General features: G+C 33.7%; 2 long non-coding RNA genes across 3 annotated transcripts in view; one reads left to right on the forward strand and one right to left on the reverse strand.

The window, feature by feature from the left end:
- LOC140850010 (uncharacterized) overlaps nucleotides 1–11,361 on the forward strand; it is a 190,763-nt gene that overhangs the window by 74,171 nt on the left and 105,231 nt on the right. The gene's annotated exons all lie outside the window — the stretch shown is intronic.
- Nucleotides 6,523–11,307, reverse strand: LOC140850210 (uncharacterized). The gene is made up of 3 exons (XR_012132895.1): nucleotides 10,878–11,307; nucleotides 9,911–10,002; nucleotides 6,523–7,802 (listed from the first exon to the last, which is right to left on the reverse strand). It is a non-coding gene; the product is annotated as an uncharacterized lncRNA (long non-coding RNA).

An 11,361-nucleotide genomic window follows, 5' to 3' on the forward strand; every position in this document is an offset into this window, starting at 1 on the left:
CCTTTGTTGAATGTATGATTTGCAAATATTTTCTCTCAGTCTGTGGGTAATCTTTTCACTTTCTTATATCTTTTGAAGTGCACAAGTTTTAAATTTTGATGAAGTCCAATTTATCAATTTTCTTTATTGCTTGTGCTTTTGGTGTTTTATGTAATAAATTATTGCCTAGCTCAAGGTCATGGAGATATATGCCTGTGTTTTCTTCTAAGAGTTTCTGGTTTTAGCTTACATTTGGGTCTATAGCCAATTTTGGCTTCATTTTTGTGAATGGCATGAGGTAGGGATCCGTGTTCATTCTTCTGTAGGTAGATATCCATTGATTCAGCAACATTCATTGAGAAGACTATTATTTCACTTTTGTCTTGAAACATTTGTTAAAATCAATTGACCACAAATATAAGGGTTCATTTCAGACTCTCAATTCTATTTCATTCAACTACATAGCTATCCTTATACCAGTGTCTTATTATAGTTTTGTATAGTTTTGTATATTAAAGTTTTGAAGTGGAGACATGTGAGTCATCCACATTTTAAAATTCCTTTTCAAGACTGTTATGGTTATTCTGGGTCCTTTATGTTTACATATCAATTTAAGATCAGCTTTTAATTTCTGGAGGTTAGGGGTGGGGAGTCAGAGGAAAAATAGAGATTACACTGAATCCATAGATCAATTTGGTGAGTATTGCCATCTTAACAATATTAAATCACCTGATCCATGAATATGGAATGCTTTTCCATTTATTTAGCTCTTCTTTAAGAGTGTTTCATAATTTCTACAGTAGAAGTGATGTACTTTTTTGTTTATTCCTAAACATTTATGTTTTTGATGCTATTGTGAATGGAATTAACTTTGCAGAATTTTCATTGTGTATAGAAAGCAATTGATTTTTGAATAATGATCTTGTATCCTGCAATCTTACTGAACTTGTTTATTAGGTCTAGCAGTTTGTTCATGGTTCCTTAAGATTTTCTCTACATAAAATGATTTCATGTATCAATATAGTTTTATCCTTCCTAATTTGGATGTCTTTTATTTCTTTTTGTTGCCTAACAGCCCTGACTAGAAGACCAGTGTAATGCTTAATAGAACTAGTGAGAACAGACATCCTGAAGGGTCTTGTCCCTGCAGCAAGTACTTTTAAATAGAAGAAATAAATACTTCCAGTGAAGAAGTTCCTTTCAGATTCAAACACAAATCCTAATTTTTTTCTCCTCCTTAGCATCGTGGATGAGGTGCACTTTCTGTGGATGTTTTTGTGTGTGCATGTGCATTATATACTAATCCAGAGTATTGTATTGTGCATCTATTTTTATTTTATATAAATGATTTCATACTAAATATGTTAACACTTCTGCAATTTTTAAATTCAACACTAACAGATTCAAGATATATTTATATATACCTATATATACATACCTACATATATAGTCTGTCATAAGAATATATTTTATTGATGTATTTCTCTATTGGGGAGTATTTGGATTAGTTTCCAGTGTTTTACTATAAACAATGCTGCATTCAAAACCTTTTATATGTGTCCTTGTAATTATATGTGATAATTTACCTAAGGTAGATCTTCCTAAGTGTTATTTTTATGTGGTATAGAAATTATATCACCATATTTTTAGGTAGTGTAGAAATAATACAAATTACATTTTGTATATTGTTATGCAATGTCAAGTTGCTTTACCTACTGATTTTCCTAATTAACACTCTCACTAGCAGAGAAGGAGTTTCTTTCTCCACACCGCCAGATGTACTTGATGTCAAATTTCTGGTTGTTGGTGATTTGATTGGCAAAATAATTTATCACCTTTTATATGAATATGTTGCCTGTTTCCTGGTGATGTGCATTTTCATAGATTTAATGGCCTTTTCTGGGTTTTAGTTTTGTAAATTACTGGTTATATAGTTCATTTTTTCAGTTAAATTGTTTTTTTCTGATTTATAAAATTTTCTAAATATTTGGGATACTAATTCTCTATCTATTGTATTGTAGCAAATATATCATCCCATGCCACCAACTTCACTTGGATTTATGGATCTTAATTATTTTGAAAAATTAAGCATAATCATTTATTCATCTTTTCCATTGTGATTTGTTCCCTTCCTGTTTAAGTAATCCATTCTTCCATGAAGTCACAAAGATTCATTTTCATTGTTTTCTTTGTTTTTCATCTTTGCTTTACCCATTTAGAATTGTGTTATTGTTGGGAGGTAGGTATCTGTGTGGTTATTGTTAGGATTTTTGGTATAAATCTAATTGTCTACCACCATTTTCCCCACCGAGTTGGAATACTCCACTCTTGTATGCCAAGTTCAAATATGAGCATGGATCTCTTTCTAGACTCTTCATTTAAGTCCATTATTTGCCCATTTCTGTGACAAAACTATAGTTTTAATTTAATTAAGTAGCTTTACACTTGGTATTGATACTCGGTAAGGCAAGTCCCCATGTCTTTATTCATCTTTAAAATTAGTAGAGCTAAACGTCAGTATTTATTTTAGAATAAATTTGTCAAGTTCCATAAAAATCCTACTGATCTGAACTGAAATTGCATGCAGTTAAAATAAATTTGGTGGTGGACATATCTCCCATATTGGGCATTCCCATCAATTAATTGGTATATTCCTCCATTTATTCAGATCTTATATGTGTTTATAAAGTTTCAGAATTTTACCCATAATGATAATGTATGTTTCTTTAGATATATCCTTAGGGATTTTATAATTTTTGAGTGCTTTGTAAATGGATACTTTTTCTATTAATTTTTATTATTTATTGATCTTATATCTCTTTTCAAACCTTATACTTATTTCCTATTAGTTTGTAAGCTTGGACATGATTCTAAAGTTTTTCATATAGATGATATTTTCTGGAAAAAAGGCAAAAATTATTACCTCTTCTTTTCCAATAGTCATAGCTCTTATTCTTTTTCTTTCTTTCTTTCTTTCTGTAGCTGGGTGGGAATGGCAGTCTTATATAATTAGATACAATCTCCAGTAAAATGTTGAATGTTGACTTAGTAGAAATTATACCCTCATTTCAGACTTTAACAAGTGTGGCTCTCACCTTTAACATTAAGTTACATCCTATCATTTATCACCTTAAGACACACTTTTAAGACTACCAGGGACCAAGGGAAATCAGACATCAATCAGGACTCTACTAACTCATCAAGTAGTTGAAAAACAACAAAGAATACTTGAGCAAGGCAATCTAAAAATTGACCTGATGGGCATATATTGAACTTCTGTAGTCCTAAACTGTAGTATCAAAATTTTTTCAAGTACTTCTTAAATTTCACAAAATTGATTATAAAGCTGTGGCCATAAAACAAGTTTTAACAAATGTAAGAGGATAGAAAGCAGGTTCTCTGACCATACAATAAAGTTATGAATTACTTTAAAAAAGATAACTAGAAAAATCCCCAATTTTATAAAATTAAAAATGCGTTCTAATTAAAACTTTAACTACAAAGCAGTAAAAATGGGAATTAAGAAATACTTTAAATGAGAGCAAATATTATGTGCTGAAACCTGTGAGATGTTGGTAAGCAATAGTAAAAGGGAGATTTATAAGCTTAAATAAATATCTAAGAAAAGATAAAGAGAGCTAAGCATCTAACTTGTCTGGAAGTTAGAAAAAGAACACAGCAAATAAAGTAGAAGAAAGAAAATAATAAAAAGAATACCAGGATTGATGAAATAGAGAGGAACAAAAGTAAAAGTTGGCTTGTTGAAAAGTCAAAATTAACAAACTTCTGGTGAAAATGGGAAAGACCAGAGATCAAAGTCACACTCATACCGGAAAAGATAAAGCATCATCACTACAGATGCTGCACATGGAGAAAAAAATTTAGTAAGTACAGTGTGACAAGTTTAAGCCACTATATTTTAAAATTCAGGTGAAATAAGTAAATTCTTAGAAAAAAAAACAGCAAAATTGACAAAAGAAAAAATAGAACACCGACTATAAACATCAAGGAAACTGAAGTGCTAGTCAAAACTTTAAACAAAGAAAATCTAGGCCCAGAAAATTTTACCAAACATTCAAGGAAGAGGTAGTTCCAAGCTTAGACAAATTTTCCCATAGAAGATTAAGTATTTTCCAACATGTTCTATAATATAAACTTTATTAAAGAAGTCTTAAATAAAGACACTATGAAAAAGGAAAATAATGGGCCAATCTCTCTTAGGAACATAGGTGCAAAAGTCCTAAATAGAATCTGAGTAAACAGATTCCTGCCATATACTCATCATGATCAAGATGGGTTTATTTCAGGAATGAAAGGTTAGTTGACAGTTAAATAAATTAATATATTAACACACACAGACTAAAAGAGAATCACATTAGATGCCGACAAGTGTTTGAGAAAATTCCTTATCCATTTAGCGAACTAAAATTTGTGGGGGGAAATTTTAATTGAATAAAATGCACTGACCCAAAACCTTCAGTAAAAATTGTACTTAACAATGAAAATTTGAAAGCTTTCCCGTTAAGATCAGGGAGAAGACAAGGAAGCCTATGATCTCACTGGATGTCCGACCTGACATAAGGCAGGAAGGGGAAAAAAGAAGTGGGAAAAAGACTGGGAAGGAGAGAGAAGCTATCCTTATTCACAGATATGACTGTCTACCTAAAAAATCCCAAAGAGTTATGAGTTTACTAAGAGGGTTTAGCAAGGTCTCTGCATTTGAAGTACAATATATAAAAAACAATAATACTTACATATACCAGCAACAAACAATTGGACAATCAAATTAAGAAAGAGACAACTTATTAAAGTATTAAAAATTGAGCAGCACCTAAGGCTAAAGCTAACAAAAATTTACAAGATTTCTATGGAAACAATAATATAAATTTACTTAGAAGCAATTAAAGAAGACCTAAATAAATGGAAAGACATAACCTGTTAATAGATTTAGACTCAATATTGTAGAACTGTCAATCTCATCTTGAGATTCAGTTATCCCAAAAGTAATTTTGTAAAACATTACATTTAAGATTTTATATTTAAGTGCTAAGGGCCAAGAAGAGCCCAGCACGCAGAAGAGATGGACAAGGCCAGGCTTGCTTCACAGGATTATTCCAAGAACCTCTATCACACTACCCATAGAACAAATTTCTGATGCGTCTGTGAAAGGCATGACTATAAACCCTTCAGAAGATAGTATCTGACAATACCAATGTAACCTCAAAGTAGGGAAGAATTTCTTTAGAAATACCATGCACTAAGCAAAAAGGAAAAGACTGATAAACTGTATTACCCTAATATCAATGGTTTTGTACATCAAAATATACCAAAAAGAAAAGCCAAGAAGTGGAAAACATATATGTAGCTCAAATAAGTGACAGAGAACTGGTGCCCAATGTATTAAGAACCCACAGAAATCAATATAAAAAGAAGATAATTCAGTAGACTTAAACAGATATCCCACAAAAGAAGAAACTCAAGTGAACAATAAACATAAATGAAGTGATTAGCAATGAAGGAAAAGCAAATTAAGAGCTCCATAAGATATCACTATAAACCCACCAGATTACCTAGAATTGAAAAGTTGGACAATATCAAGTGTGGTGAGATTATAAGACAAGGAAAACTCAACCTGCTGATGGGGTATATAAATGAAATGTATACCCACGCACCTCTACACATTTACAAAAATGTACATCGTGGCATTATTTCTAATATCACCATACTGGAAACATAATTATTAGAATGAATTATCTTGTGTATTTTTTTAATTGAGCACTTTACTATAGAATTAGAAAGAACAAATATTATAAATCTAAGAAAACCTGGTGGAAGGACTAAGTGACATTAATATTAGAAATTAATGAATTGGTTAGTATTTGTAAAAGCTGAATGGTAAGTACATCCAAAAAGGTAGACGCCTGCAAAAGCAAAGCTAGTCAAGAGGGAAAAAGAGCATATGTGGTAGGAATAAGTGAAAAAGTAGGAGTAAGAAAAAAGGTACAGTAACATAATACTTTAGGTAAATACATGATATTAAAAGGAAGCTAAATAATTTTAAAATATTTTAATTGACATCATTGAAAAAAGTAACAACTATGGAATAAACTGGAAATAATTTTTTAAATTAATAAATAATCATTCTTCCTCCCAAGCTGTTGGGCCCAGATGTCCTCATGGGGGTAGCTTGGGGTTGGGAATCAGGGTGCAGAGTATAAACAGTCCAGTATACTGTGTACTTTTACCCAATTAAATTCTATAAAGTATACAACAGCTATATGAAAGCAAAACATAAAAGCATACAATTCATTTCCATAAACATTTTGAACATTTTACATGATTCATTTATATAAACATTTTTCACATTTATATAAAGTTCAAAAATTAGAAAGACTACATATCATTTAGAAATGAGTACATAGACATTAATTGAATTTATTTGGGGGCTTTACAGTTAATTGTATGAATGTCCAACATTTTTTGAAAAGTATATTTCTTTTGTTTTAGTTGAAGGATTTTATATACATATATAAATGAGACATATAAATATATATGCAAATATAAATACAGTAAGCATATGTATCTGTGCACACAATGCATCAATGTTGCTAATTTGTTTAATCTGGCAGAGATTGCCATTAAAAAAATTTCCATCATTACAGATTTGTCAGTTTTATCTTTTAATTCTTTATTATTGTCTCAACATTTCCAGACCATGCAATTAGTTACATACATGTTCATGACTTAATATTTTCCATTTCTTTGGAATGTAAAAGATGCCCCACAAATGTCCTTGTTAATGCTACTCAAAGAATACTTTTGATAATTAATTTGCTACACAGTTTTTTGTTGTTTTTTAATATTTGCCTGGTACGTCCTTTTCTATCCCTTTATTTTCTATATTTTAGTTCTCTCATTTTAACTGTTTTTTTTTAATATGCTTGCTTTTAATTGTCTTAGTAATAATGGAGTGGCCAGAAAGTGATAGGTAGCTATGTGCTTGGATCGGATAAGAGGTGGTTAAATTATAATATTATCTAGTAATGTAGCCTGGACCATCAGCAAATTTCATTTTGAGGGTGTTCCCAGGAAATCTCCTCTCTGGGTCCCAAAGTATCTTCAATTAAAATCAGGATTTGTTGGGAGAAGGCAAGCTACTTTCTTTTTCTATCCTTTTCACTTATCAAAACAGATTAAAGCACCAGCTTTTTATATTAGAAAATTAATCATTTTTAGGTTAAAAATAGAACAGATGCTATCATTTATACTACTTTAAATGTAATTTCTAACTTGTGAGCATTGAGTTTTTTCCTCCATTTTCTTACTAAAAGCCTCAAGCAAAATTGTCACATTTTGTGGGCTGGTAACTTTGTAATGAAAGGGTTTACTAGCATTGGAGAAAGTGATTCAATTAGAAGAGGAGGGAAGTGGATTAAATGAGAGTTGTGACTGGATTCAGGGTGGGGCTGACTGAATTAGAATTTTGATGGTATGTATAGAGCCTAATAATCACATGATTTTCATTTAGAGATTCTTTCCTGAAAAGAAATCATCTTTCTATGTCTTAGCATATCTTCACTGCAAATCTGAATTTCGGACTAGCAGAATGTTAATTATTTTTTCCCTTTAAAATATAAAAGAGATTAAGACAGTAACTTTTTACATAAAAATGTGACTTTTTCCTGTTAAAACTCATTCATTCATTCAGTCATTCACTCATTTGAAAATCGTTGTGGGTACCTATTGGTGCCAGGCTCTGTCTCAGATGCTTGGCTTACATCACTGGGCAAAACAAAGATTCTTGCATTTGTAGAATTTATATGCTGTATGGGACAGAGAAAGAAATAATCAAACAAATTTATATAGGGTTGAATAAGGATCATGCTATACAGGATCATGGATGATATGTGCTACACAGAAAAGAAAAGTAGAACAGGTTAAGGGAGATAAGGAATGCAGGAGGGTGGGGACCAAGGTAGAAGATGGCTGAAACGTTAAACAGGCTGTCACGGTTGGTAGACCTGATTTGAACAAAGACTTGAGCAAGACAGGTAAGAGTATTCTTGGCTGTGCAAAGGCACTAAGACAGGGGCTATGTTCAGACAACACCAAGAGAGGCACAAGCAACACAGGAGGTCAACTAGATAGGGGAGAGTCTTGTAGGTTAGTATGAGTCCTTTGACTTTTACTGTAAGGGCAATGGGGAGCCAATGCCTCCCCACTGTCTGACTCTATCCCCTTTTCTCCCAATCCCATTCAATAATATTATTAATTAAAAGAATTATTGCCAGTTTGATGCTCTAATGTGGTAAATTCATTCTTAGTTTACTTTCATTTTCATAATAGGGAAGTTGAGTATCTTTTATGTTTGTTGTCTATTTGGAATTGCTGTTTCTGGATGGCTTCTTTATATTCTTTGCCTATTTTTTCACTGGGCTGTATTTGGTATGTGTACTACTATTAATAATAGTACTAGCAGTAATAAAGTTTTACATGTTATAGGCATAACAGAATTTACCTGCTAATTGAATATTTATCTTTTGACTTAATTTGGGGCATCTTCTGCCATAAAATTAAATTTTTATATAGATAAAAATTTTAAGTTATTTCTCTTGTAGCTCTTAGGTGTCCTGCCTTGATCGAAAGGTCTTTACAAACCCTAGGTTGTACAAAAAGTCTCTTAAATTTCCTTTTTAAATGTTTACAGTTTTTTTTTCTTTTGGATGTTTAATTCAACTGCACTGAAGCTGGAATTCCTACATCCTGCCATAAGAATAATCAGTTTTGCAATCACAGCTATTATATAAAACATCCTTTATACATTGATTAAAATAGTAATGTTGTCATATTAAAATGAAGGAGCATTTTTTTTTCAGTTGCCTAATGATTTATTCATTCTCTTTTGTGAAGCTTACATTGTAGGCATGTTTAGGCTAAATTTTTTTTTCTTCCTTTTCTTTTGAAGGAGCGTTTTTTTAGGCTAAGATATACTACACCAGATCCAAAAGCTGGTGAGAATGACCTGAAGGGGATGGATTCACAGATAATTAAAGACAGGAAATACAGCAGGGCGCCAGGTGCTGGGAAAGCTGGAGGACTTGGGATCCAGAGAACAACGGAGAGGGTTTGGGGTCACCACACGTGGGAAACTGAGGGTACAGGCAGAGTCAAGGGCAGCTGGTAGATCTGCCTGGGGGGAGATAAGCAGGCCTTGTTTAAGAGCCTCTTTCCCCAGAGAAGTCAGGGCATCACCAGCTCCTGGGAAAGAGGGTCAGGAGGGAACATGGGTGGAAGAGGGGTGTGGACTTGAGCAACGGGGAATGTGGGAAGTCATATTATTTATTGCAGAGTGGCAATAAAAAATTAAGAGTATAAGAGGATTAGCAGGAGAAGTAAGGCCTCGAATAGATTTTTGTATTGATGGGTTTAAAATGAGAATTCTTGGGAGGTTATATAAGATTTTTGCGAGCAAAGGCAGCTGATAGGATGAATTTTAACTTTTTAGTAAACTTTATTTTAGTTCCTTTTTCTAATACTTTCAAAACATTTAAGCCAAAAGCTTTGTAGTTTTCTTATTTGTACTTTAAAATCAGTTACATAAACTTTTTACTTAATGCTTATTAACACTTTAATTTTCTTATTTCTTATTAATACTTTTAGACCATTAAATCAAAGCTTTAAATTTCACAAACTGATTAGATGTTGCTATTAATGAAATTACAGGAGTGGTTATTTAATCATGGTTGGTTATCAAAAGATTAGGTGGTGGGCTAGATATTAAATGAATCAGGGTCATTAATTCAGACATGATGAAGGCCACTAGAACAAAAACCAAGGGTATTTTCTGTAATGGTGTCAGCACCTTGTCATTATTACTTCATTTGTCCACTTCATAGTTCAACAATCAGTCATTCATTCAACAAATACTTACTCAGCACCTATTATGTGCCACGCACTGTTCTATCTGCGGAGGGTACACACGTGAACAAGACACAAGGTTCCTGTTTTCCTGGAACTTATGTTCTAATACAGGAAGATAGACAATAATAAAAAATAATATTAATAATAATAACAGCTAACATTTAGCAAGTATTGTTGGCTGAGACAGTTTTAAACACTTTCAAGTATTCATTTAAATCTTACAGCATTATATGGTAGAGACTAGAATTATCTTAATTCTGTACATGAGGAAACTGAGGCACAGAAAAGGAAAAGAACCTGCCTAAGGTCACAGAGCTAGCAGAGGGCAGAGCTGGAATTTCAAACCATGAGAGTCAGGCTGTAGAGCTCTTTCTCTTAATGACTTTGCCATGCTTCCTCTCAGACAAGAAAAACGGCAGTAAACAGTGAACAGAGTAAAGTTCAGGATTGTTTAGTACTATGAAATAATAATAAAGGGTGATGCGACGGTATTTTTGTGTTGGAGGTGAAGATGTAGAGACGAGGCATGGAGGTGACATCTGAGCTGAGACCTGAAGGATGGTGATCTGTTATCGTGGGACACAGGCAGCAGAGCAAAGACAGCACAGTGGAATCTTTCCCTGTTTGTGAAACAGAAATGCCCAGCTGGTGGTAGCTAGGGCTTAGTATGTGAGAGTGATTGATGGGAAGTGAAGTCAGAGATAGTCAGGAACAAGAGCCCATGGGGCCTCTGGTCACATTAAGGAATTTGATTTTTTTTATTCTAAAATCAGTAGATTCTTATGCAGAGAAGCAACATTACCTGATTCATAACTTTTAAAGATCAGTCTCACTGCTATATTGACTTTAGGACAAAAGTGGAAGCAGGAACAGCTCCCCTCCCACTAGAACTTAGGCTTCTTTAAAAATACAACTTTTAACCAACAATACAAATACAACCTTTGCTTTGGAGACTAATATTTTTGCAGGAACGGTACCTTTATAAAGATCGTGGTTGTCCCCGTATATATATGTTCTTTCTTCAAATTCAATTAAATGAAAATACTAGTTATTCAGCCCAACTCTCTAGGCTCGCTGGGTCTAGCTCAGCAGAAACGAAGCAGGAGCCGGTGGATCAGCTGGGCGCAGTCCTTTTCTACGCTCTCTGTCGCTAGGCGGGGATGTGGACGCTCTGTCGGTAGCCGGAGATGTGGAGTCGGCTACCCGGAGCTTTCTGTCCACCAAAGAGTCTAGCAGGGAGTCGGGGAAGGAAAAGACGGACGAGACCTCCAAGGTACAGCACCGCGCTTAGAGTCCACTCTGAAGCACTGGTGTCAAAGGGCCACTCACTCTAACGCCTAGGCTCGGCCCCACCCCGTCGTCATGCCAACGTACCCCTTGGCTTCCGCGGATTGGTGGCTGCCTCCGACTATGACGTGCCTCCGACTATGACGTGATTCCGCCTATGACGTGCGTCCGACT

This window comes from Manis javanica, chromosome 6 (genome assembly GCF_040802235.1).
Source record: "Manis javanica isolate MJ-LG chromosome 6, MJ_LKY, whole genome shotgun sequence".
NCBI lineage: Eukaryota > Metazoa > Chordata > Mammalia > Pholidota > Manidae > Manis > Manis javanica.